Source organism: Pan troglodytes, chromosome 15, assembly GCF_028858775.2.
Source record: "Pan troglodytes isolate AG18354 chromosome 15, NHGRI_mPanTro3-v2.0_pri, whole genome shotgun sequence".
NCBI lineage: Eukaryota > Metazoa > Chordata > Mammalia > Primates > Hominidae > Pan > Pan troglodytes.
The window spans coordinates 47,365,676-47,392,845 of record NC_072413.2 but is presented as its reverse complement, the minus strand read 5'-3'; the positions used below and the strand labels follow the sequence as shown (position 1 = coordinate 47,392,845).

The window sequence follows — 27,170 nt, the reverse complement described above, 5'->3', positions numbered from 1 at the left end:
ACCCTGTTTCTTTTCCACAGCCATCCTGTAGCCTGCCCAAGCCACTGTCCCCTTTACCTAAACACTAGTTTCCTAACTTGTGTCTCTGCCTTCCTTTATGAACCCCTACATCCAGTCTCCAAAGATCCATTTGAGTAATTTAAAAAAAATGCAAATCAGATCCTATTATTCTCTGGCTTAAAACCTTTCAGGAGCTTCTAATGTACTTAAAATACCCCCAAACTCTAACAAGTTCTGAAACCTCCTTTGCGGTCTGGCCTGTGTTCATCTCTGCAAATTTATCTCATGCTCCCCTCCGTCTTGCTCACTGTTTTCTCACAAACCCACCTTCTTAGATGGGGTCTCACTATGTTGCCCAGACTAGGCTCGAACTCCTGGACTCAAGGGATCATCCTGCCGCAGCCTTCTGAGAAGCTGGGAGTACAGGCATGAACCACCATGCCAGGCTCCACCTTCTTCTTAAACGGTAAATACACAAAGTGCTGTCTAGCTCAGGCCCTTGCACATGCTCTGCCTTCTGCTTGGTATGCTCATTCCTCTTGCTCATCACACGGCTGGTTCTTTCTTATCTCTCAGATTTTAGCTGACCTGGCCACTTCAGCAGATTTCTTCCTCCTTCATTATTTTCTACCATAGCCCCCTGTTTTTTTTTTTTTTTTTTTTTTTTAATATTTTGTATTGTCTGTAAGTTTCCTGAGGGCAGGGACCACACCTAGAGGCGAGCACAGTGCCTAGCACATAGTAAGTAAGCAATAAATACTTAAAAAATCCAAAGTAACAGAAAAGGGACCAATTAATTCAGTCAAAAGAGATAATACCAGTACTTTTCCGTAGCTTTGTAATGTGGACTACAGGAGATAATTCACAAAGCACTTACTATGGCACTTGGTGGAGATAAAATGTTAGCTATTGTTACTTTCATAAATGGATTAAGTAGTGTTTAAATGTAAAATTCCACACATTTCACCCTTTCAAATACATTTTATTTTATTTTTTAAAGGGAAGAACAAATGCAGAGTTTGCCTCAAATAAAGCTTTATTTAATTTCCCTTCTGGGTCTTTTCATCAAACAGCTCTGTGGGAGGACTTTCTCTCCCTCCTTACTATGAGGGCAGCTTTCACTGTGGTTCCCAGTTCCATCTTTTCCAAGAGAGTCGTTTGCCCTAATGAGACATAGACCACTGCTTACTTAGCTTTTATAACAATTCTGCTTGTTAATAAACAGAATTAATCTTGATTAAGCCAATTTAGTCAAGTAATATTCGTTTCTGTTTCCTTAGGGGTCTGTTTCCTTAGCTCTTTATGCTCTAATTTTTTTTTCCTTTCAGAGTGCATTTACTCCTTACCTCACTCCCAAAGTAAATGTTTAAAGTGTTGCAAGAGGTTATGGAAGGAAATAAATGGGAGGAGAAATTCCCCTGAATTTGTTCTCTTGAATCTAGCTGGTTGTATTTCCTTCTTCTTGTTATTTTAACTAAGAGATACATTAATGGCAAAGATGGACTTGCTTCCTTGGCTTGGAGGTGGTTTGTCAGTTCAGAAAAGGCCTGGTTGGTTTGTTTTTACTGCCAGGTGGCCCTGGCTCACTAATCTATATTCAAAACAAGGCTTGTAAGTCATAGTTACCCTACTGGAGTCAATAGGGATCAATTTCCAGACTCTGGAAATATCTTCCACAAATCTCTGGAAGTACTTTGCAGGAAAAGCTCTCTGGCTGCATTCATTCAGCCTGCTTCCAAAGTTTATCATCTGTCTTGACACCTGAACGTACTCTTGTTCATTTGCTGAGCTGCTCTGGCTGGCCTACTGCCTGGGGGACATTCCCTGGAGATGGTGTCCCACCAGAGAGGGCTGGAAGGTGCTAATCTGTTCACATTCTGTTACTCAGTCCCCATACAGTGAAGAATGTGGCATCAACAGGAATTTAGTCTGATTATTATGGGTTTTTTCCACATTGATTCATAGAATATTTAACTCTTACTAAGATTGATACCTAAAACGGAGCATTACTGCGGGATAAGGAGCTGTCACTAGCCATGGGTTTCTGAGTTCTGAGAGGATTTCTTCATTTGACTCTGATATTTTATTCTGATTCTTAAAGGGAAACACTTACTATAGGTGGAGTTTGTTGTTTCACATAGTAGGTCTAATGTTAACTCTCTCATACTCATTAAGGTCTTCTCAACCACGGTTCCACAGAAGAATTAAGCCTAATGTCCCAAGTCATTCATCACATGTAATGAATTAATTTCTTGTCTATGCATCTAGAATGGTACTAGATTTGTACCATTCTTGGAAGAATTAAGAAAATAGTCACTCAGGTAATTTTTGTAGGGATCAATTCTCTAATGGAACCTTGATTGAGAAAGAGTCTAGGAAGTCTAATGCCTACTTTAGAATCAAGGCTTTATGGAATCAATTCTTTGAGAGGTACTCAAATGCCAGTGTTAGAGATAAACAAACCTCCAATATTCACACTCAAGGTGCTTCCTAATTCCTTAAGAGGTCTGTCCCTCACACCACCCAGGAGAGGTTGGCTGCTAACCTTCAACTTGTTTCTCTTGGATTCAGCACAGTCTCAGGCCTTAATTTTTTCTTGCTTAGTGTTAATATGACACGCCCACACTGTGAATCCTTGTTCTAGTCTCAGTTCTAATAGTTTCTACCCCTTGACCTTTTCTCTTCCCTTCTAGTTTGTATTAGGAATAATAACATGAGTCCTACCTGTCTCACAGAAACAGAAAGATCAAATAATATTCTTGAAAGTACTTCATAAAATATAAAGTCAAAAACTATTGCCATGATTCTGACAATTATAATTCTAAAAATAAGGCAGTATATCTAGGTGGATCCATATAAACATGAGATTCCAGTCCAGATTGACATGGCCAATTCAGGCAGCCAGGACAATTGGCAGAAGGCATCAGTGACCGGGACACTTGATACTGAAGAATGGGAGTCCCCCAGCCATGTCAAGAGGTAGGGCACAGAGCGGGGGGACTTCACCTAAGGGGTGGGTGACAGCACCCAGTGGACAGGAGAGTTAGAGAGCTGCAGTGAGGAGAGATCATCCTGTCAGCCTGAGGGAAACCATCAGGGGATCTTCTTTGGCCATTAGTTTTTAGTAAAATTCACTAGTAGAGCAAGCTCAAAAGTACAGCATTTAAACTGTGTAAATTAGCATATGCCTAAGTATACTAGGATTCAAAGAACCAAACTATATGCCTTATTCAACTTGTATTTATGGGATGTATGTGGAAGCCACCACAGGCCTGAAAGAGATGAACCACTTGTGGGTTTATAAAAGAATTTGCTGGCCGGGCATGAAGGCTCACGACTGTAATCCCAGCACTTTGGGTGGCTGAGGTGAGTGGATCACCTGAGGTCAGGAGTTCGAGACCAGCCTGACTGACGTGGCGAAGCCCCATCTCTACTAAAAATAGAAAAATTAGCTGGGTGTGGTGGCATACGCCTGTAATTCTAGGTACTTGGGAGGGTGAGGCAGGAGAATAGCTTGAAGCTGGGAAGCGGAGGTTGCAGTGAGCCAAGATCATGCCACTACACTCCAGCCTGGGTGATAGAGTGAGACTCTGTCTCAAAAAAAAAAAAAAATTTACTTCCAGGGAGGACAAATAGCAAATGCACATAAAAAACATATTTAACACTATATACTACAAGTAAAAAATAATAATTGTAGTAGTAATAATAATAATAGTAGCTTAAAATTATTGAGCATCTATTATGTGCCAGGCAGCATTTTAGGCACTTCTTTTTAATCCCTGCAACAACTCTGTAAGACACCATTATAGGTATGATTAGTCATTCTCCATATTACAGTAAGGAAATTGAGCCCTAGAAAGTATAAGTGACTTGTCCAACCTGACACAAGTAGCGATTGGCATAGTCGTGGTTTGACTTCAGAGCGAATATTTCTATCTATTCTAGGTTGTTTGACAGTAGATATAGATAAAGTGCTTGTCAGTAGAATGACCTTCGAAGCTGGGATGGCAATGCCAGATAAGGCCATAGAAATAACTAGAATTTAATTGGATATCATTTTAATATATTTATGAGCTACAAGGTCCTATAGATATGAATAATATGAAAAAATGCAGGATCCTGTCATATTCAAACATATTTAGAGATAGATAAAAGGATATTTAAATTCTTAAGAGCCAAAGAAATCCAAAATCTGAACAGGTAATGTAGCAGCCTGAGCTGGTTAGGAGGAACTCAAGATCTACTTCTCTTTTGCTACAAAGCTCTCAGTAAGGACCATAAATAGGACACAGTAGGCCCCATCAGGAATTCAATGGAACTGGGAAATTAATAAAGTTGAAGATAGAAGAAAGGTGATGACAAATTAGAGATGAGTTGAATAAATGTTGAAAAGATTATAACTTTGAGATACCTGGTGACTTCATCCTTTTATTTTAGGGAACAGAGTGTAATAAACTAAATGCTTAGAAGAATATGAATAGTTTGTGCTAATTTTATTTTTATTTTTTATTTTTGATATGGAATCTCGCTCTTTTGACTTGGCTGGAATGCAGTGGTTCAATTTCAGCTTACTGCAGCCTCCACTTCCCTGGTTCAAGCGATTCTCCTGCCTCAGCCTCCCAAGTAGCTGGGATTACAGGCATCTGCCACTACATCCAGCTAATTTTAGTATTTTTAGTAGAGATGGGGTTTCAACATGTTGACCAGGCTGGTCTCAGACACCTGACCTCAAGTGATCAAGTGATCCACCTGCCTCAGCCTCCCAAAATGCTGTGATTACAGGCGTGAGCCACTGCGCCTAGCCAGTGTGTGCTAGTTTTAATTTAGTCACATTTTCTTTCTGGATGATAAAAAGGACTAATGTATACATTAATGATTGACATTTAATTCAGTGGATTAAATATGTGGCAAATCTGCAGTTCAGAGAATATTAATAGAACACACTGTTTATTGAGCCCATACATAGCAAACATTTTGCTGAGTAGCTGTGCATTTCTCATTTAGTATAACAACCCTATGTCCTATGTACTACTAGTATTTCCATTTTACATATGATAAGTGAGGCACACAGAGGTTAAGTCATTTACTCATGGTTGCATGCCATTTATTAGTAAGTGACAGAGTTTGGGTTGGACAAAGTCCATCTGATGCCAAGGCCACCGTGGGCTTGTTTAACTTTATCAGCAGTGATATACCAAGGTGGCGGGGCTATGGGGATGGTCTGTCCCAACAGGTAGGAGCATTTTATCACTGACTTTGTTTGTAGATGTTCCTTCTATGCTGAACTTGTGTTCTTCAAAATTACTCTTCTGAATAAGCTTTATCATAACTTTTACTTTTAAAAATACTTGGATTATAGTTACATTAAAGAGACTTCTGTTTCTCACCAACATAGAGTTGCAAGAACTGGGTTTACTCACCTGCTGAAGCAACTAAAATTAAGCCTCAAACATGTATGATATATATGAAATAACAGTTTTCAAGCCGTTGAACATTAGATAGCAAAGAAGAATAATCCCTGAAAGATGGGAAACAGATGAGGTGAGCCCCTATGATTACCCAGCTTACTGCCCAGAGAGAATTTCCAGGCATCAGGGAAAGGAGTGGGGACCCAGGCATAGATCAGTGGTCTGAGAATATGGAGCTGGGGGTCTGGAGAAGTCAAGGTGGCTAGAGTTCACAGGACAGAGTATCGGAGAGGAAAGAGCTGGAGAGAGAGAAAGAGAGAAAGCGAGCGGGAACAAGACAGAGAGAGAGAGAGAGAGAGAGAAAGCGAGTGGGAGCAAGAGAGAGAGAGAGCGTGAGCGAGCAAGCGAGAAAGCTCCGGAGATGTGCAGAGGGTTCCCCTCAAGTTTTCAACTGGGTACTGGCCAGCTCATGCATCCGTGGAAACTACCTTTAAAATAGTATTTGGTTCTTTTAAAAAAGTACTTGGCTGTTTAAAGCAAAATTAATAATAATGTATTCCGGGGTTTATAACATATGTAGAAGTAAACTATATGACAATATCACAAAACTTTCAACATCTACTAACTTCCATACTTTCTTATGAATTTAGAGAAATAAGACATGACTATTTGTACCTCTTTGGAAATACTTTTGAATAACCAAACGCTACTTAACATTTCATAAGACTAAAAGTAGTATTTATTTGTTAGACTATTTGCTGTGAGCAGTAATAGATGATAGGTAAAATTTTGTCCTCATAAAATATGTTGTATTTGAAAACAACAATAAATGGTGGAAATGGTATGGGTTTTGGAACTAGCTGGGGCTTTGCGTCCCAATTGCCCCTGAGTGGATTGTGCAATTTGTATTAGTAATTTAAGAAGTTATATTCTGAGCCAAAGGATTGTCTTACCTACTAGATATTTATTGTTTATTCCTCTAAAATGTAAGTTTCCATGAGGACAAGGACTTGGTTTTGTTCACTGATCTCAAACCTTGACAGTTTGCATGTCATAGGTCCTCAGTAAATATTTGGTGAATGAATGAATAAGTGTGGGTGAACACTCTTGGGCGAATATATAATGGTGGGGGAATTTTATTCTAAGTAGTTTTTCTTAACCTATTTTTGTGTCAGAGACTTTTTTGAGGAAATAATAAAAGTTACGACGAAACCTTTTTCCAGGAAAATTACATACACACACATACACACGTACACACACACAGTGCTTCCTACAACAGGATGAGATGGATGGACTGCTAACCTGGCTAAGCTTGACTGTGGACTTCCAGGTTAAAACTCTTAATTGCAAAGGTAATTTAGGGCTTGGAGTTAGTTAAGGAAGTAGTTGTTAAGTAAGTAGTTGTTAAGTAGAGGTAATCATCAGAATCACAATTAAACATTTAGTTCAGTGCTTGGCACTTTATAAACACTCAAGAATTTTAATTCTTATTATTACCTGTGGAGCTTTGGAAGTTAAGTGACCCGGTTCCACTTCACTGAGATTGATAATCCACAGGACAGTGTCCCAAGTGTGTGTAGTTTTACAAAGATACACAGATGATTATGACATGTGACCCTACATAAGAGACACTGGTCCAAGTGAACACTGAATGGGATCATTTGGCAATTGTTCTCAAGAATCATGCTGAAGGAGGGAAAATAATTACTGTACTTATTTACATTACAATATAATGTCTAATTGAGAGTCATTATTTAGTGCTTTTGGAGTAATAGATGTGACTTTGATGAGGTAGACACACAATTAGACAAAAAATGCTGAAGTTCAATGGAGAGGGTGGAGGGGAATAAAAAGTAGGAAGCCCATATACAAGTGGAATAGAAGACAAGCCATAAGAGCAAGAGAACAATATTAGTAATGCTGAAGGCTTTATCATTGTAGTTGTTTTACTTTATTTTTTCTTTTAATTTTCTTCCATTGTTTAAAAATTGTGGTAAAGTACACATAAAATGTACCATCTTATTTTATTTTATTTAATTTATTTATTTATTGAGATGGAGTCTCGCCGTATCACCAGGCTGGAGTACAGTGGTGCAATCTCGGCTCACTGAAACCTCTGCCTCCCGGGTTCAAGCGATTCTCCTGCCTCAGCCTCCCGAGTAGCTGGGACTACAGGCATGGCCACCACACCTGGCTAATTTTAGTATTTTTAGTAGAGATGGGGTTTCACCGTGTTGGCCAGGCTGGTCTCGAACTCCTGACCTCAAACGATACACCCGCCTTGGCCTCCCAAAGTGCTAGGATTACAGGCATAAGCCACCATGCCCAGCCCATCTTAACTATTTTGAATGTACAGTTCAGAGATATTAAATACATTCATAATGTTGTGCAACCATCACCACCATCTATTTCCATAACTTTTTCATTTTGTGAAACTGAAACTCTGTATCCATTAAATACAGATTAAAATTTCCCCATTCCTCCTTTCCCCCTGCCCCTAGTAACCAGCATTCTGCCTTCTGTCTCTATGATTTTGACTACTTTAAGTAGCTCATATAAGAGAATGCAGTATTTGTCTTTTTGTGACTGGCTTATTTCATTTAATGTAATATCCTTAAGTTTCATCCATGTGGTAGCATGTATCAGAATTTCCTTCCTTTTTAAAGCTGAATAATATTTCATTATATGTATGTGCCACACTTTTCTTATATAGTGATTTTTTTAAGCCCAATCCCTACCATCATTGTGAACATTGATGAGCAATATTGCATGTGTTTGAGTCTTCTAATTTTGAAGAGAGATGCTCTAAAAGTTAGTGAATAGCCTGAGATACTGGTTTTTAGAAAGTTAGGGCCTATAAGAAAATATGTAGACATTTAAATTATTTAAGATAAGAAATAGAGTCTGTTACCTAGTGCCTAAGTCTACAACAAAATTGCTGTGTGAAAAATTTAGGGTTAGACATAAGGAAGAAACTTCTGGTAGTTTTAAAACACTGAATTAACATTTAAGAGTAGATTAGATAAGGTTCATTACTCTGCCAGTAAAATAAAAGCAGTGTCTTCCACAGTCAAAGTTTAGGCAGATTAAAATCTCCCGATTAGCTTTAGCTGGATAGATGAAGCTGTTTGGCTGATGGCTTATTTTTTAGGTAGAGTGAGTGGGGTTTTTGTCTGTAATCTTCCCATGATGTAGCCAATAGGGCCCACTTTCAAATGGTGAGAGCTACTGTGTCAGAGTAACCAGTTTCCTAGTGAGGCTATCTTAGCTGCAAGTTTAATGCTCATGTTATAATGATCATACAATATGATTACAGAAAAAGCAGATCACCTTTATTTAGAGGGTCATGCTTTGAATAAGCCACTCGGACAAATAATTTAGGTGGATACTCCCTTCTAGACTACACCCTTCTAGATTGGTGTGCTGGTTTGAAAGTATGCTGTTCCTTATTTAAATATTTAATATCTTCCATTTTTATTAGGAAAAAATACAATGTAAATTATGAAACAGTAGTGAGTGAATTTTATTTTCTGTAGGATCAATTCAGTATCATGTTTTTTTTTCTTATTAATACATTATTTATTTGTCTTCCCTCTGTCAAACCCTGAGCCAACCATGTGCCCCAGGCCACCTGGGGAGGTACAAGAAAAGGAACACACAGGGCAGACAAGACATGGGAGAAAGAACTGTCGGAGGTGCAGACAGCTCCTTCACATGGCAAAGAGGGTGAGAAAGGCCACCATCAGGCAAAAGAGCCCCACGGCCCCAAGAGGGCAAAGCCCGGAATGGCACAGGAGAAGAGCTGTTGCTTCAGAGATGGGTTCCTGGCATGACCATAATGAGGCTCTCAAACACAATAGCAGTCTCAGCCCCAGAGCCAGCCACCCTAACTGTGGCAGCCCCAACCCCAGTGAACTTGGATGCTGTGTCGATGTCCCTTGGAATGGCTCTGGTTTGGAAGCTGCGGCTATGGGCAAGTGAGGTAAGGGGACATGAGACTGCCAAGCTGCTGAGGCTCTCATCTGTCAATGTCTCTGGTCATTTCAGCACCACTGCAGATAGTGGATGGCTCAGCAGCTGAGAGGTGTTCTTGACCAAGGAGGACGTGGAGAGGAACTTGAAGCAGGCTACATTTTCAGGGGGTGGGGGGCCGTGGCAGAAGAACTGCTCCCAATGTAGAGAAAACCCATATAGTGGTTTTTAGATTGGGTTCCCTAGAGGCAGAGCTTGACATGGAGCCCTAGTAAATCCAGTGATTTATTGGAGAAGTGCATGCAATAGAAGGGGTAGGAGAAAAGTAGGATAAGGCAAGGGAAAAAAGATAAATAAGAATGTGATTTCAACTATAGACTAGCTAGCTCTGGCACCACAAGGGCCCCCCAAGCCCTGGAGTGGAAATTTTACTATTAAATTGATCCCATCTTTTATTTTTATTTTCAGTTTTTACATCTTTTTCAGACAGAGTCTTGCTCTGTCTCCCAGGCTGGAGTGCAGTGGCATAATCTTGGCTCACTGTAACGTCCATCTCTCGGGCTCAAGCAATTCTTGTGCCTCAGTTCCCCTGAGTAGCTGGGATTACATGGGTGTGCCACCACGCCTGGCTAATTTTTGTATTTTTAGTAGAGATGGGGTTTCACTATGTTGCCCAGGCTGGTGTTGAACTCCTGGGCTCAAGTGATCTGACCTCCTTGGCCTCCCAAAGTGCTGAGATTACAGGTGTGAGCCACAAAATTGATCCCAACTTGAAGCACATTCTGTTCAGTCATTGGTCAAGATCTGCCTCCTAGGGTAGTGGGTGAGGCTTCCTGGGCAAGGCAATTGCCATTTGGCCCAGGTAAATTCTCCTTGAAGGGGACAACTCTAAGTTGTCTTCAGGCAATACTGTCGGCCCTCTCAGCGTCCATGAGTTCTGCATCCCTGGGATCAACCAACTGCAGATGGAAAGTATTCGGAAATAAAATTGTGTTTGTACTGAACATGTACAGACTTTTTTTCTTATTATTTCCTAAACAATACCATACAACAACTACTTATATAGCATTTACATTGTATTAGGTATGAAGCTAGAGATGATCTGAAGTATATGGCAGGCTGTGCATAGGTTATATGCAAACACTACACCATTTTATATCGGGGATTTTAGCATCTGTGGATTTTGGTAACTGCTAGAGGTCCTAGAATGAATTCCCCATGGAAATTGAGGGATAACCGTACTCATGGGTAGGGATGAGCATGCCAGTTTGTAATGGGGATATCGGTGGAGCACCAGTAGCACCCACTAAAGCACACCCCTTACACTACTCAGATCTTCTTGCTTCTCCTTAAGTTCATTTCATTCTGACACATCTTTAAGTCTCTTCCTCAATCCCTCTTGCACATTCCTCTTACTTCCTATCCACACTAAAAAGAAAAAGAAAAAACTGGAAGAGTACAGAAGATTATTAAATGAAAAGGAGGTAGATCCCTTTTTGGATCTACCAGTCTCTCTTCTCAGATAAACTCACTTTATCACTCCATAATATATACATTATAGTCCTATGCATAAGGCCATCTCATGGCTTAAGACAGAGCTCCTGTTCCAGCCATCGGGTTTGTCCTCCCGCCAGCAGGAAGGAGAAAGGGATAGTGGCAGGTTGTGCCCTTTCCTTTAAGGACATGTTCTGGGTGTTTCATCTTATACTTCGCTTATATCTTATCATTCAGAAATGAAGTCATATTGGTACACCTCTCTTCAGTGGTGGCTGGGAAATGTAGTCTTTATCCATGTACTCAATTAAAAATAGGAGGTTCTATTATTATAAAAGAAGTGGAGAATAATTGTTGAAGGACAACTAGTGGCATGTGCCATACTGCATATCTACAATAATCTTCTCAGCAGTCTCATTTATTTTTTATGCAAACAGTTTGGGTGCATTAGAAATTCTTGATGACTACTCTACTACTGAAAAAGTACTAGAAGAACACTGAAATTTCCAAGTGTACCTTATGTTGTTGCTTCCCTACATTTCCTAGTTTGTGATTTTATTTTATAGCCTGTTTTACTTTTTTGTTTGACAATACATAGTATCAATGTAATATCTGTCAAAGTATAGTTGAACCATTTTTAATCTTGGAACTTATTATTGTAGAAAAAAATTTTTCCTGCATATTTGCAAGGTTAGGAATGTTAATCGGGATAGGCTTATATTGCTCCCACACCATTTTTTATTATAAAAATAATATTACTACTGCCACTTTATATTGCAAACTATAGAGTTGCCATTTACCTCAAACTCTCTTTTCTCATGTTATTAAAATAAGAATGGAAATAACTTACTTTAATTGTATTTCTCTACAATTTGTCTTTATTGTGGCAAGTTAACTATGGTTTCTAACTGCATTTCACTATCATTGAGAAAATTTAAACAGTCTGAAGTAATTATAGCATGCCCATGTAGGGAGTAACGAATAGTGTCTCAGTTGCAGGGAGCAGCTTCTACTTTTCAAAATGGTGATAAAGGAGACAGTAACTGCCAGCTTATCGTACATGACTCCGTAAGGAATGTGTCTCAGGAAATCTCCAGAATGGAGAGTTTGGGTTTGTAGAAACATATGCGCTAGAATGTAGCTTCAAATATGTGTGTAGGGAACCCTATTTTTAAAATACCAACAATGAAAGACAATGCACAACATAATATTTCTCTGGTTGGTGAGGATTCTTGCGAGATAGAGTTTCTTTATTTTTCACCCTCCAGTGGTAAGTCTCACTGAGAAGCTTGAGATCTTACATTGCATAAAGGAGGAATGAGTTGAGTGTTTAAAAAAGGGCTAAACTCCACTTTGGGAGGCCAGGGTGGGCAGATCACCTGAGGTCGGGAGTTTGAGACCAGCCTGACCAACATGGAGAAACCCCATCTCTACTAAAAATGCAAAATTAGCCCAGCGTGGTGGTGCATCCCTGTAATCCCAGCTACTCAGGAGGCTAAGGCAGGAGAATCACTTGAACCCGGGAGGCGGAGGTTGCAGTGAGCCAAGATTGTGCCATTGCACAAAACTCCGTCTCAAAAAAAAAAAATAAATAAAAATAAAATAGGGCTAAACTGTTATCTGGGTGTTGATTTAAAAAAATTACTCATCTCTGTTAGAGTTTTTCTATACAATCAAAAAAACCAAATGCTCTAAAAACATGTTAAGTTTTATCCATGTTTTCCAGAGCAGCAGTCTTCGTGGTTGTCTGCTTATGTGTTTCCAGGTTTAGGAAGTGGCAGTGGCAAAACTGTGAGTTGTTTACTTTCTGTGGAACAGTGTTCACCTCTATAAAGGGCTATTCCCTAGGACAGTGTTTTCAAAGCACGTCTTTTATGCCGTGTTCATGTCTTCCTGTCCTCTATACTCTTATTTACTTACAATTTTTCTTTGAATAGACTTCTTCCATTTTAACTTTAAATTCATTTTAAAAGGAAATGTTATATTATTGCTACCAGTAAAAACCAGTTTCTGATCACAAATAGAAGACAACTGCAATACTAAAATTTAAAAGCCCCATGCTGTTATTAAATAAAGTACAAAGAAAAATATCAAATTATAAATGCTATAATTATAGAGTATCAAATTGTAAATACTATAATCATTAAAATTACATATAACATTTTAAATATTATAAAAGTCATTGATTTATAAAATGCAAAACTAAAAATTAGTTCCTTGAGAAGAATGAAATTTTGGGGGCAGTCAATAATAAGGGAATAGTAGGTTTAATGTTACCTAGTTTAAGACACAGAGGAAGTTTTACTTCAATAGTATTATTTTTTAATTTTGCTTTTACTTAGTACTGACAGTGTCACTCACATGCGCACATGATCAGAAAGGGCCAAGGACAATTCGTTGCCTTTTCTGATAAAATTACATATGCTTATACATGCCTAGGAGGAGCATAGTGATGTTTGCGGAATATGCCATATGAGCAGGCTTGTTAGAGGTCTAGGCCATTGTTTATTATTAGCAATGCTTCCAGACAGTTAAGAAGTTCAGGAGATCGAGACCATCCTGGCTAATACGGTGAAACCCCGTCTCTACTAAAAATACAAAAAATTAGTCGGGCGTAGTAGCGGGCGCCTGTAGTCCCAGCTACTCGGGAGGCTGAGGCAGGAGAATGGCGTGAACCCGGGAGGCGGAGCTTGCAGTGAGCCGAGATCGCGCCACTGCACTCCAGCCTGGGCGACAGAGCGAGACTCCGTCTCAAAAAAAAAAAAAAAAAAAAAAAAGAAGTTCAGTTACTAAATATCTGAAACACTCACACCTATGCCAGGGTGCAGTGCTTTATTCACCCTGAATAAGATGGTTTGCTGCAGCCATAACTACTATTATCTCATTCTAAGCCACAATATTTGTGGGTGGGTTATATTAGGTATATATATATATATATATATATACACACACCTATATATGTGTGTGTGTATATGTATATATATATACACACACACATATATAGGTGTGTATATATATATAGGTGTATATATATATACACCTATATTTAATATAAATAAATATATAATATATAAACATATATACCTATATTTATATATATAAATATTTATATATAAATAAATATAAATATTTATATATAAATAAATATAGATATTTATATATAAATATATATTATATATTATTATATATAAAAATATATAATATATAAATATATATAAATATTTATATAAATATATATAAATATTTATATAAATAAATATATAAGTAAATATATATAAATAAGATACAGTAAAATAAATACACAATTATTAAAAAATATTTGCTGGCATAAGTTCTAATTCAGTGGATGCCACCTCATTATATTGCCCAAGAGGGAAGAGATCCACACACATTTGGTCCAAGTAACAATCTGTTTATAGAAGACAGATCATTTAAGGAGCTAGTAAGAGATTTTCATCTGTAGCACAAGGTATTTATTAGCATTTTTGAATTTGAGATTTTTCGGAGAAGAGTATGTGTTCCAGATATTTCAGAAAAAAAAATTCTACATCCCACCCCAATGCATTTCTTCTAAGACCGCATTTACCCAAAATGCAGAGGCAGATTCCATGTTGATATTTGGTAACATAGTAGAAGTAATTCCTGGAAGTTTCTGGGAGACCTTGTCATTTGATATTACTTTTATAGAAGTAAGCCATTACTAACCCAGAATTAGGGATCTAGCAGATTTTCTAGAGCAATATCAGTCTTTTGATGGGACAAAAGTGTTTATCACTCTCAAATTTGCAGCTTATGTTGCTGTTAGCATAAAAGCAGAGGCTTTGAAACTATACCATAAAGGTTAGAAATGAGAAACCATCCTTAAACACTCTTAAGATCTTGTAAGAAATCACTTGGCTTTGTCTTTTCTATCAATAAGTGACCTTTCATTGAACATGATTTAAACTCAAAATCAAAATTTAAAAGCTAGATGGCAATAGCCTAATAGATTTTATGTTTGGAAGTATTTTATTCTGGAAAGAGCCTTTTTTTTTGGCCAGCAAAATGTATATTGGACCCAGTTTCCAAAGATTCCTTTGAGCTCTCCAATTCTTATAATGTTGGGACTCGGAGATCTAAGTTATTTTCACTGCCACTTTCTTCAATGGATGAAGAGACAGAAATGATTAAAGATACTTATCTTCAATTTACCAGCTAGGGATTTAAAAATGTTTTCTGAAATGACTTCAGCAATCACTTACTGAGGGTGATAGTTACTAGTATTACTGACCTTTGCCCTAGAGATGTTCACATCCAGTGACAGAGGCAGGCATTTACATAATGCAAACCAAATAGTGATGAATGATCTATAGCTATTTAAAGTGGGAAAATGTGGGAGAGAGGAGGAAGCAGTTAATTCTTGGCTGAGGATAGCTTTGCAGGAGCAATACTTCAGTGGAACTTTTAAAAATAAGGAGTTTGCCTGATGGAAAATGAGAATAAGGCATTTCAGGTAGAAGCATGGTGGCTTGATCAAAGATGAATGAGTCACCCTGTGGGACCGAGGTGGGTGGTGTTAGAAGTGAGGGGAATCTAGGGCATGTTGGGATCTCTTGGGAAGGTTTTTGAATTCTACACCGTAGACTTTGGACATTATCCTACAGTAGGTGATGAACCATCACAAACTTGAATAATGGAATGATACCATTCAACTGGTTTTACAGAAGATAACTGGGAACAATTTGGGTGGGGAGGATTGGAAGCAGAAAAACCAACAGGGAGCTTATGCAGCCACCTGGGTGAAAGGTGATGATGAACTAGTGAAGGAAAATGAGAAGGAGATACAGACTGAAAAGACAGATTGAACACAGAATCAACAGAACTTAGCTATTGATGGACGTGTAAATAAATAATGGTAATTCAGTGTTAGTTCTGTAATAAAGGCATGTACAGGCTACTGTGAAAGACCAGAGAAAGCTTCACAGATGATTGAGCTGGCAACCACATGTCAGCAGTTATTATTATAGTTGGGTTTCACATGAGAGTCATCTGGGAAACTTATAAAAAAAAATCTGTCAGGCTGGGGGTGGTGGCTCACACCAGTAATCCCAGCACTTTGGGAGGCTGAGGTGGGCGAATCACTTGAGGTCAGGAGTTTGAGACCAGCCTGGCCAACATGCTGAAACTCTGTCTCTATTGAAAATACAAAAATCATCCAGGCGTGGTGGCACATGCTTGTAATCCCAGCTACTTGAGAAGCCGAGGAAGGAGAATTGCTTGAACCCCGGGAGCAGAGGTTGCAGTGAGCTGAGATGGTGCCACTGCACTCCAGCCTGGGTGACAGAGTGAGTGAGAATCCATCTCAAAGAAAAAAAAAAAAAAAAAAAAAAATATATATATATATATATATATATATATCAATGCTTAATGCCCACCCCTGGAAAGTCAGATTTAATTAGTCTGGTATTGAGCTGGATCATAGATGCATTTACAAAACTTTCCAGATGATTTTAATTTGCAGCCAGGGTTGAGGTCCATTGCCATAAGCAGTTTGTTGTGTTTGAAGTATGGTGTGTGTAGAAGAGAAATGTTAGATGATGTTGGAGGTTAGTCCTTAGACACTACACTAGGGTGTTATTATCTTCTAACTGGGACATTTTTAGAGTAAAAGGAAGCTGATAATTAACCTGGCACAACATGTGTAAATTAGGACTGTCTCGGGGTAACCTGGATGTGTGTGGTCTCACCATCATAGGAACTATGGGGAAGCTTTGAAGGTTTCTAAATAGGGGGAGTATGTGAACTAAACATTGGTGTTTGAACCATTTTAGCTACAGCAGTATAGGGAAGGGATTGGAAGGGAGGAAGACTGAAATCAGGGAAGCTGATTAGGAAATGATTGTAGTCATCCAGATGAGTGAGACAGCAACTTAAATTAAAGATTTGGCCCTGGAATGAGAGAGGAAAAAAAAAACAACAACACTTGACAGGTGTCAAGGAGTTGGGATGGCTGGTGTCATAGCAAAAATTGCGCCAAAGTTAAACAGACAAGACAACAGACTTTTTTCAAGGATATTGTCATGGGGAGAGAGAACAGAACTCTGAACTCAACTCCACTGAAACGGAGGGTGGGAAGATTTTTAACAGCTGGATTGAGAGGGAGAACAGAGGTGGTTTGTGTTTGCTAAATGGCTTTACCCAAAGGAAAAGTCAACTTTCTCTTATCTTTCTAACAGTAGATAGTTTTACAACTTAGAGCAAGGTGCTGGCTGAAGTTGGGCTCCTACCCTCCCACAGAGCCTGGGACTATCTTCCTTGACATTTACATTTCAAAGAGATGGCTCTCAAGTCCTTGAGAAAAACAGGACTACGTTGAAAAACTGGCAAAAGCCTTCTAAAAACATTTACACAGATCTCAAAAGGACAGAGAAAGAATTTACATATTTCCCAAAGTAAATGCTCTAAGAAAAGAGAGATCAGGGCCTAGGGTCAAGAAGCCTGTCTAAAGTTTTGTCAAGCTGAGGGGACTGTGAAGGCTGTCTTGGTCAGTGGACGTGGATATGGGGGTTGAGGGGAAGGGAAGAGTTTAGAATGATTGGAATCTAGAATGGTTTCTGGCTTAGGTTCTGGGTGGATGTTGATGCCATTTACTACCACTGTAGAGAAAACAGGAGGAAGAGAAGGTTGGTAAAAAAGACAAATTAAATTTTGGAGAGACTGAGCTTGTAGTGCTTTTAGGATATCCAAGTTGAGTTGGATGTATGGGTCTGTGACTCAGGAGTGGTGTCGGGAGGGTTTGGGAGGTAGGTTTAGGTGTAGTGAAAATATAGAGCTAGTAGAAGCTTCTGTGTGTGTGTGTGTGTGTGTGTTTTTGAGACGGAGTTTTGCTCTTGTTGCCCAGGCTGGAGTGCAATGGCACGATCTAGGCTCACTGCAATCTCTACCTCCCAGGTTCAAGTGATTCTCCTACCTCAGCCTCCCGAGTAGCTGGGAGTACAGGCATGCACCACCATGCCCCGCTAATTTTGTATTTTTAGTAGAGACAGGGTTTCTCCATGTTGGTCAGGCTGGTCTCGAACTCCCATCCTCAAGTGATCTGCCTGCTTCGGCCTCCCAAAGTGCTGGGATTAGAGGCGTGAGCCACCGCGCCCAGCCAGCAGCTTCTGTGTTAACTCATTGCACAACTTATGTTTTGGTGGGACTAGTCTTGCACTCCCCTACCCCCAGTTGAGGGAGAATCCATATGGATTAAATGGAGTTTTGTGAAACAGTAAGATGCATCTAGTAAGTGCCCAATTCATCTGGTTAGTTTTATTATTATGGTTAACTAGAGGCTAAGGTAAATCAGAACAGGGGAATCAAATGGTCAACTGGTGAGTGTTACTGTAAAGCTTTTTCATTGTATTTTAGTGGCTGTGTTCTCTCAGGGACAAGTAGTTTTTACCAGAAATTCATTTTCCTTAGAATTAGCAAACAAAAACAAAACAAAACAAAAAAACCAACCAAAAAAGCAAAGAGGCAGCTCTCTCTAGAGTTCACATTCTGAATTTTTGCAAGACAATTGAGATTCCTTCTTCTTGACTGAGAAATAAGGAATCTCCTTGAAAGTGAAAAGAGTAACCCCAAATAAGACCTAAACCAAGAGTGGTTTGTTTTTAGAGTTTCACCAAATGATGGGAATGGAAAACAACAGCAATAGGTCTGTTCTCTTTGACTCAGTTCCTGCCTACTTTTCCTAGGGGTTAAATTTCTGTTCCTTTGCTGGAAAAAATCTTACAAAGAAGTAATTGGGGAAAAGGATGCATGTCTTAATTGCATCTTCCCCTGTGTGCTCCTGGAGCTTCCTTCATATGCTTATGGGAAGCCCAGAGCAGTGTCTCCATTGTAGGAATTTTCTGAAAAATGGAGAATGGATACTTCTGCACTATTGTGTTATGATTGGACAGCAGCCCAGCAGAGAATTGGATTTACCTGTGACAGCCTGACAGTATCCTTTGTCCAGTAGTGGCTGTTTCTGACATTTAAATGGTGAGGGATGGAAATGTGTGAACTGTCGAACTCTAACCTACCCTTGACTTCAGGGGCTGATGACAACTGTTCTTACTCTTTAGAATTTGGCATTGAAGTTTGTTTATAGCTAACAAAACTTTCCCATTATTAAGACCCAAATTTAGATTGGTGTTCTAAGAATTCTCCAAAGGCTGTCCACATGCATTTTGAAGAGCCCTTTGAACATCAAATGGCTCTCACAAAAGAAGGCTTCTTATCAAGTGAATGTGAAGGGGAACATGATTCAAAGGAAAAAAAAATCCCACCACAGGCTTTTTGTGAGGTAAACCATGGAAGAGAGCTCTGGGTTGGGAAATTGCTTTCACTTAAGCTTATTATCAGACAAAGACTGCAGGGTTCTTATCTTTTCCCTGTCTGTATGTGCTGGGATCCTTGAAAAAGGTAGTTTTTTTCTCTGGCCCTGAAATATTTTTAATGTCTTTTAGATTTTTTGGTGTACTTTAGTGGCTGCGCCCTTTTTGGAGCAAGTGATTATTGACCAGAAGTTCATTTTCTTTAGAGTAAGTGAACAAGCAAACAAAAGCAAAGGGGCAGAGTTCTCCTGCAGAGGCCACTTTCTGAATTTTGCAAGCCAGTGCAGAGTCATCTGGGAATCGTGTATCTCTTGGAAAAGTTAAAAACAGGAAAAATCACAAATAAAATCCCAATCAATCACACACACAAAATCTGCTGTGGGGAGGAGGGTGCTGCCAATTTTCAGTGGCAGAGGAGTAACAGCTGGAGTCTAGCTGGGAGGGAAAGTGGGCTGGGCTGGATTCATGCTGCAAGGTCTCAGTTGGAAGGAAGCTGTCAGATATCAACTTGATATATTATCCTTTGCAGACAAACCAATACACATAAAAATAAATAGCAATCAATGTAAGATCCCATAGCGCACGTCGACACATGCAAGCACAAACCTCACAAACAGATTAGTCTGCCCTGCTTCCCTGTTTCATGTGAGATTTAGGGGGAGGATGGGGGGAGGAGAAGGGATGAAGAGATGTCACTGTCTAATCATCCTAGGTGGGTCTTGATGCAGGTGTAGTGGGTGAAGAAACTAATAGTCAAATATCATGTGTTTTTGGAAGGTAGAGTCCATTTTAAAACAATTGACTCAGGGCATTCCATTTTGAAGCTTAGCTAGAGTGTCTGGGACTGACATTGAGTGTCAACAGTTTTCTTTTAAAATAAAATGATGCAGTTTAGTTTTTACCATGACACTGAGTAGAAGTCCTGCTCACTGAGGTCTAAGTTAAATTGTTGAAAAAGGAGAGCCATTTCAGGCAGTCTTTCGTTTTCGCCCTATGGCTGACCCCCACTGATTTTTAGCTCAGTATCGTTTTGTTATTAGACTAAAAAATCTGACCTCAAGGGATCCTTTAATGTGTGGATTTTCGAGATATACCTTACTGTGAATGACTGGGTTAATCTCCTGAGTTTTGAGAGCCGGTTTTTTTCCTTGAGTTTCTAAGTACCAGAAACCTTCTTTAAAAAATGTTGAGACTATGTAATTTGTAAATCCACTACAGATGATCAATTACACAGAATGGATTTTTTTTGGTCCCACATTATCACTTATATTTATTGCCTAAGATTAGATGCAACAATGTTGAATTCCAAAGTGTGCTTCCAGAAAGTGATTATGGCAAAATGAAACAAAACTAGGAGCTCTGATTTAAATGAAGCATTGGCGTCTGTTTGCAGGGATTGCAGAATCCAAAAAGAGATAAAGTGGTTCCAGAAGGGTAATATTTCCAGAACAAAGCAAAGCTTACCCTCACCTGTGAGTGTAAAACTAACATCCTCACTGTTGATCCAACACAGTTTTCACAATAATGCCAGGCAAGTCTCAACATCATATCAGTGGCTTTCCAACATTTTGGACCATGACTACAGTAAGAAGTATTGGTAGCTAGTGTACACACATAGTTTGTTTTAGGAGACAAAATACAGGTGATACACTGATTGTCTGCCCCATCTCACATTTCCACCTATTCTATTTTATTCTACCTTGCCCCCAGTACTGGCATGTTCTGCATTCACGTCCCACTAAGAGTTGCGAACTCCTGTTTGAAACCCCTGAGCTATTGCCAGTCATGCCAGTGTGTATCGAATATTTATTTTCTCTCCCTTTATTTTTTGTATTATACTTTAAGTTCTAGGGTACATGTGCGAAATGTGTAGGTTTGTTACATAGGTATACATGTGCCATGTTGGTTTGCTGCCCCCATCAAATTGTCATTTACATTAGGTATTTCTCCTAATGCTATCCCTCCCCTAGTCCCCCACCTGCTGACAGGCCCTGGTGTGTGATGTTCCCTGCCCTGTGTCCAAGTGTTCTCATAGTTCAATTCCCACCTATGAGTAAGAACATGCGGTGTTTGGTTTTCTGTCCTAGTGATAGTTTGCTGAGAATGATGATTTCCAGCTTCATCCATGTCCCTGCAAAAGACATGAACTCATCCTTTTTATGGCTGCATAGTATTCCATGGTGTATATGTGCCACATTTTCTTAATCCAGTCTATCACTGATGGACATTTTGGTTGGTTCCAAGTCTTTGCTATTGTGAATAGTGCCACAATAAACATATGTGTGCATGTGTCTTTATAGTAGCATGATTTATAATCCTTTGGGTATATACCCAGTAATGGGATGGCTAGGTCAAATGGTATTTCTAGTTCTAGATCCTGGAGGAATCACCACACTGTCTTCCACAATGGTTGAACTAATTTACACTCCCACCAACAATGTAAAGCGTTCCTGTTTCTCCACATCCTCCCCAGCATCTGTTGTTTCCTGACTTTTTAATGATCGCCATTCTAACTGGTGTGAGATGGTATCTCATTGTGGTTTTGATTTGCATTTCTCTGATGACCAGTGATGATGAGCATTTACTCATGTGTCTGTTGGCTGCATAAATGTCTTCTTTTGAGAAGTTACTGTTCATATCCTTTGCCCACTTTTTGATGGGTTTGTTTTTTTCTTGCAAATTTGTTTAAATTCGTTGTAGATTCTGGATGTTAACCCTTTGTCAGATGGGTAGATTGCAAAATTTTCTCCCATTCTGTAGGTTGCCTGTTCACTCCGATGGTAGTTTCTTTTGCTGTGCAGAAGCTCTTTAGTTTAATTAGATCCCATTTGTCAATTTTGGCTTTTGTTGCCATTGCTTTTGGTGTTTTAGACATGAAGTCCTTGCCCATGCCTGTGTCCTGAATGGTATTGCCTAGGTTTTCTTCTAGGGTTTTTATGGTTTTAGGTCTTACATTTAAATCTTTAATCCATCTTGAATTAATTTTTGTATAAGGTGTAAGGAATGGATCCAGTCTCAGCTTTCTACATATGGGTAACCAGTTTTCTCAGCACCATTTATTAAATAGGGAATCCTTTCCCCATTTCTTCTTTTTGTCAGGTTTGTCAAAGATCAGATGGTTGTAGATGTGTGGTATTATTTCTGAGGCCTCTGTTCTGTTCCAATGGTCTATGTATATCTGTTTTGTTACCAGTGCCATGCTGTTTTGGTTACTGTAGCCTTGTAGTATAGTTTGAAGTCAGGTAGCCTGATGCCTCCAGCTTTGTTCTTTTTGCTTAGGATTGTCTTGGCTATGTGGGCTCTTTTTTGGTTCCATATGAACTTTAAAGTAGTTTTTTTTTCAATTCTGTGAAGAAATTCATTGGTAGCTTGATGGGAATGGCATTGAATCTATAAATTACCTTGGGCAGTATGGCCATTTTCACGATATTGATTCTTCCTATCCATAAGCATGGAATGTTCTTCTACTGGTTTGTGTCCTTTTTTATTTCATTGAGCAGTGGTTTTTAGTTCTCCCTGAAGAGGTCCTTCACATCCCTTGTAAGCTGTATTCCTCAGTATTTTATTCTCTTTGTAGCAATTGTGAATGGGAGTTCACTCATGATTTGGCTCTCTGTTTGTCTGTTATTGATGTATAGGGGTGCTTGTGATTTTTGCACATTGATTTTGTATCCTGAGACTTTGCTGAAGTTGCTTACCAGCTTAAGGGGATTTTGGGCTGAGATGATGGGGTTTTCTAAGTATACAATCATGTCATCTGCAAACAGGGACAATTTGACTTCCTCTTTTCCTAATCAAATACCCTTTATTTCTTTCTCTTGCCTGATTGCCCTGGCCAGAACTTTCAACACTATGTTGAATAGGAGTGGTGAGATAGGGCATCCCTGTCTTGTACCAGTTTTCAAAGGGGATGCTTCCAATTTTTGCCCATTCAGTATGATATTGGCTGTGGGTCTGTCATAAACAGCTCTTATTATTTTGAGATACGTTCCATCAATACCTAGTGTATTGACAGTTTTTAGCATGAAGTGCTGTTGAATTTTGTCAAAGGCCCTTTCTGCATCTGTTGGGATAATCATGTGGTTTTTGTTTTTGGTGCTGTTTATGTGATGGATTACATTTATTGATTTGCGTATGTTGAACCAGCCTTGCATCCCAGGGATGAAGCCCACTTGATCGTGGTGGATAAGCTTTTTGATGTGCTGCTGGATTCAGTTTGCCAGTATTTTACTGAGGATTTTTGCATCGATGTTCATCAAGGATATTGGTCTAAAATTCTCTTTTTTTGTTGTGTCTCTGCCAGTCTTTGGTATCAGGATGATGCTGGCCTCATAAAATGAGTTAGGGAGGATTCTCTCTTTTTCCATTGATTGAAACAGTTTCAGAAGGAATGATACCAGCTCCTCTTTGTACCTCTGGTAGAATTTGGCTATGAATCTGTCTGGTCCTGGACTTTTTTTGGTTGATAGGCTATTAATTATTGCTTCAATTTCAAAACCTGTTATTGGTCTATTCAGAGACTCAGCTTCTTCCTGGTTTAGTCTTGGGAGGGTGTATGTGTCCAGGAACTTAACCATTTCTTCTAGATTTTCTAGTTTATTTGTGTAGAGGAGTTTATAATATTCTCTGATGGTAGTTTGTATTTCTGTTGGATCAGTGGTGATATCCCCTTTATCATTTTTTATTGCATCTATTTGATTCTTCTCTCTTTTCTTCTTTATTAGTCTGGCTAGTGGTCTATCAATTTTGTTGATCTTCTCAAAAAACCAGGTCCTGGACTCGCTGATTTTTTTGAAGGTTTTTTTCTGTCTCTATCTCCTTCAATTCTGCTCTGATCTTAGTTATTTCTTGCCTTCTGCTAGCTTTTGAATTTGTTTGCTCTTGCTTCTCTAGTTTTTTAAATTGTGATATTAGGGTGTCAATTTTAGATCTTTCCTGCTTTCTCTTGTGGGCATTTGGTGCTATAAATTTCCCTCTACATACTACTTTAGCTGTGTCCCAGAGATTCTGGTACATTGTGTCTCAGTTCTCATTGGTTTAAAAGAATATCTTTATTTCTGCCTTCATTTCACTATTTACCAAGCAGTCATTCCGGAGCAGGTTGTTCAGTTTCCATGTAGTTTGTAGTTTTCAGTGAGTTTCTTAATCCTGAGTCCTAATTTGATTGCACTGTGGTCTGAGAGACAGTTTCTTATAATTTCTGTTCTTTTACATTTGCTAAGGAGTGTTTTACTTCCAATCATATGGTCAGTTTTAGAATAAGTGCAATGTGGTGCTGAGAAGAATGTATATTCTGTTGATTTGGGGTGGAGAGTTCTGTAAATGTCTATTAGGTCTGGTTGATGCAGAGCTGAGTTCAATTCCTGGATATCCTTGTTAACCTTCTGTCTTGTCAATCTGTCTAATATTGACAGTAGGGTGTTAAAGTCTCCAATTATTATTGTGTGGGAATCTAAGTTGCTTTGTAGGTCTCTAAGGAGTTGCTTTATGAATCTGCATGCTCCTGTATTGGGTGCATATAGGTTTAGGATAGTTAGCTCTTCTTGTTGAATTGATCCCGTTACCATTATGTAATGGCCTTCTTTGTCTCTTTTGATCTTTGTTGGTTTAAAGTCTGTTTTATCAGAGACTAGGATTGCAACCCTAGCTTTTTTTTTTTTTAATTATACTTTAAGTTTTAGGGTACATGTGCACATTGTGCAGGTTAGTTACATATGTATACATGTGCCATGCTGGTGCGCTGCACCCACTAACTCGTCATCTAGCATTAGGTATATCTCCCAGTGCTATCCCTCCCCCCTCCCCCCACCCCACCACAGTCCCCAGAGTGTGATATTCCCCTTCCTGTGTCCATGTGATCTCATTGTTCAATTCCCACCTATGAGTGAGAATATGCGGTGTTTGGTTTTTTGTTCTTGTGATAGTTTACTGAGAATGATGGTTTCCAATTTCATCCATGTCCCTACAAAGGACATGAACTCATCATTTTTTATGGCTGCATAGTATTCCATGGTGTATATGTGCCACATTTTCTTAATCCAGTCTATCATTGTTGGACATTTGGGTTGGTTCCAAGTCTTTGCTATTGCGAATAATGCCACAATAAACATACATGTGCATGTGTCTTTATAGCAGCATGATTTATAGTCATTTGGGTATATACCCAGTAATGGGATGGCTGGGTCAAATGGTATTTCTAGTTCTAGATCCCTGAGGAATCGCCACACTGACTTCCACAATGGTTGAACTAGTTTACAGTCCCACCAACAGTGTAAAAGTGTTCCTATTTCTCCACATCCTCTCCAGCACCTGACTTTTTAATGATTGCCATTCTAACTGGTGTGAGATGATATCTCATAGTGGTTTGGATTTGCATTTCTCTGATGGCCAGTGATGATGAGCATTTTTTCATGTGTTTTTTGGCTGCATAAATGTCTTCTTTTGAGAAGTGTCTGTTCATATCCTTCGCCCACTTTTTGATGGGGTTGTTTGTTTTTTTCTTGTAAATGTGTTTGAGTTCATTGTAGATTATGGATATTAGCCCTTTGTCAGATGAGTAGGTTGTGAAAATTTTCTCCCATGTTGTAGGTTGCCTGTTCACTCTGATGGTAGTTTCTTTTGCTGTGCAGAAGCTCTTTAGTTTAATTAGATCCCATTTGTCAATTTTGTCTTTTGTTGCCATTGCTTTTGGTGTTTTGGACATGAAGTCCTTGCCCACGCCTATGTCCTGAATGGTAATGCCTAGGTTTTCTTCTAGGGTTTTTATGGTTTTAGGTCTAACGTTTAAATCTTGAATCCATCTTGAATTGATTTTTGTATAAGGTGTAAGGAAGGGATCCAGTTTCAGCTTTCTACATATGGCTAGCCAGTTTTCCCAGCACCATTTATTAAATAGGGAATCCTTTCCCCATTGCTTGTTTTTCTCAGGTTTGTCAAAGATCAGATAGTTGTAGGTAAGCGGCGTTATTTCTGAGGGCTCTGTTCTGTTCCATTGATCTATATCTCTGTTTTGGTACCAGTACCATGCTGTTTTGATTACTGTAGCCTTGTAGTATAGTTTGAAGTCAGGTAGTGTGATGCCTCCAGCTTTGTTCTTTTGGCTTAGGGTTGACTTGGCGATGCGGGCTCTTTTTTGGTTCCATATGAACTTTAAAGTAGTTTTTTCCAATTCTGTGAAGAAAGTGATTGGTAGCTTGATGGGGATGGCATTGAATCTGTAAATTACCTTAGGCAGTATGGCCATTTTCACGATATTGATTCTTCCTACCCATGAGCATGGAATGTTCTTCCATTTGTTTGTATCCTCTTTTATTTCCTTGAGCAGTGGTTTGTAGTTCTCCTTGAAGAGGTCCTTCACATCCCTTGTAAGTTGGATTCCTAGGTATTTTATTCTCTTTGAAGCAATTGTGAATGGGAGTTCACTCATGATTTGGCTCTCTGTTTGTCTGTTGTTGGTGTATATGAATGCTTGTGATTTTTGTACATTGATTTTGTATCCTGAGACTTTGCTGAAGTTGCTTATCAGCTTAAGGAGATTTTGGGCTGAGACAATGGGGTTTTCTAGATAAACAATCATGTCATCTGCAAACAGGGACAATTTGACTTCCTCTTTTCCTAATTGAATACCCTTTATTTCCTTCTCCTGCCTGATTGCCCTGGCCAGAACTACCAACACTATGTTGAATAGGAGCGGTGAGAGAGGGCATCCCTGTCTTGTGCCAGTTTTCAAAGGGAATGCTTCCAGTTTTTGCCCATTCAGTATGATATTGGCTGTGGATTTGTCATAGATAGCTCTTATTATTTTGAAATATGTCCCATCAATACCTAATTTATTGAGAGTTTTTAGCATGAAGGGTTGTTGAATTTTGTCAAAGGCTTTTTCTGCATCTATTGAGATAATCATGTGGTTTTTGTCTTTGGCTCTGTTTATATGCTGGATTACATTTATCGACTT

At 39.0% G+C, this 27,170-nt stretch overlaps 1 protein-coding gene and 1 pseudogene across 5 annotated transcripts in view; one reads left to right on the top strand and one right to left on the bottom strand.

Annotated features, from left to right (window-relative positions):
• The window catches only part of LOC134808295 (putative uncharacterized protein CCDC28A-AS1), a 340,334-nt gene that overhangs the window by 91,963 nt on the left and 221,201 nt on the right, over positions 1-27,170 (top strand). The gene's annotated exons all lie outside the window — the stretch shown is intronic.
• LOC112205363 (ATP synthase F(0) complex subunit C2, mitochondrial-like) lies at positions 9,119-9,598 on the bottom strand (annotated as a pseudogene).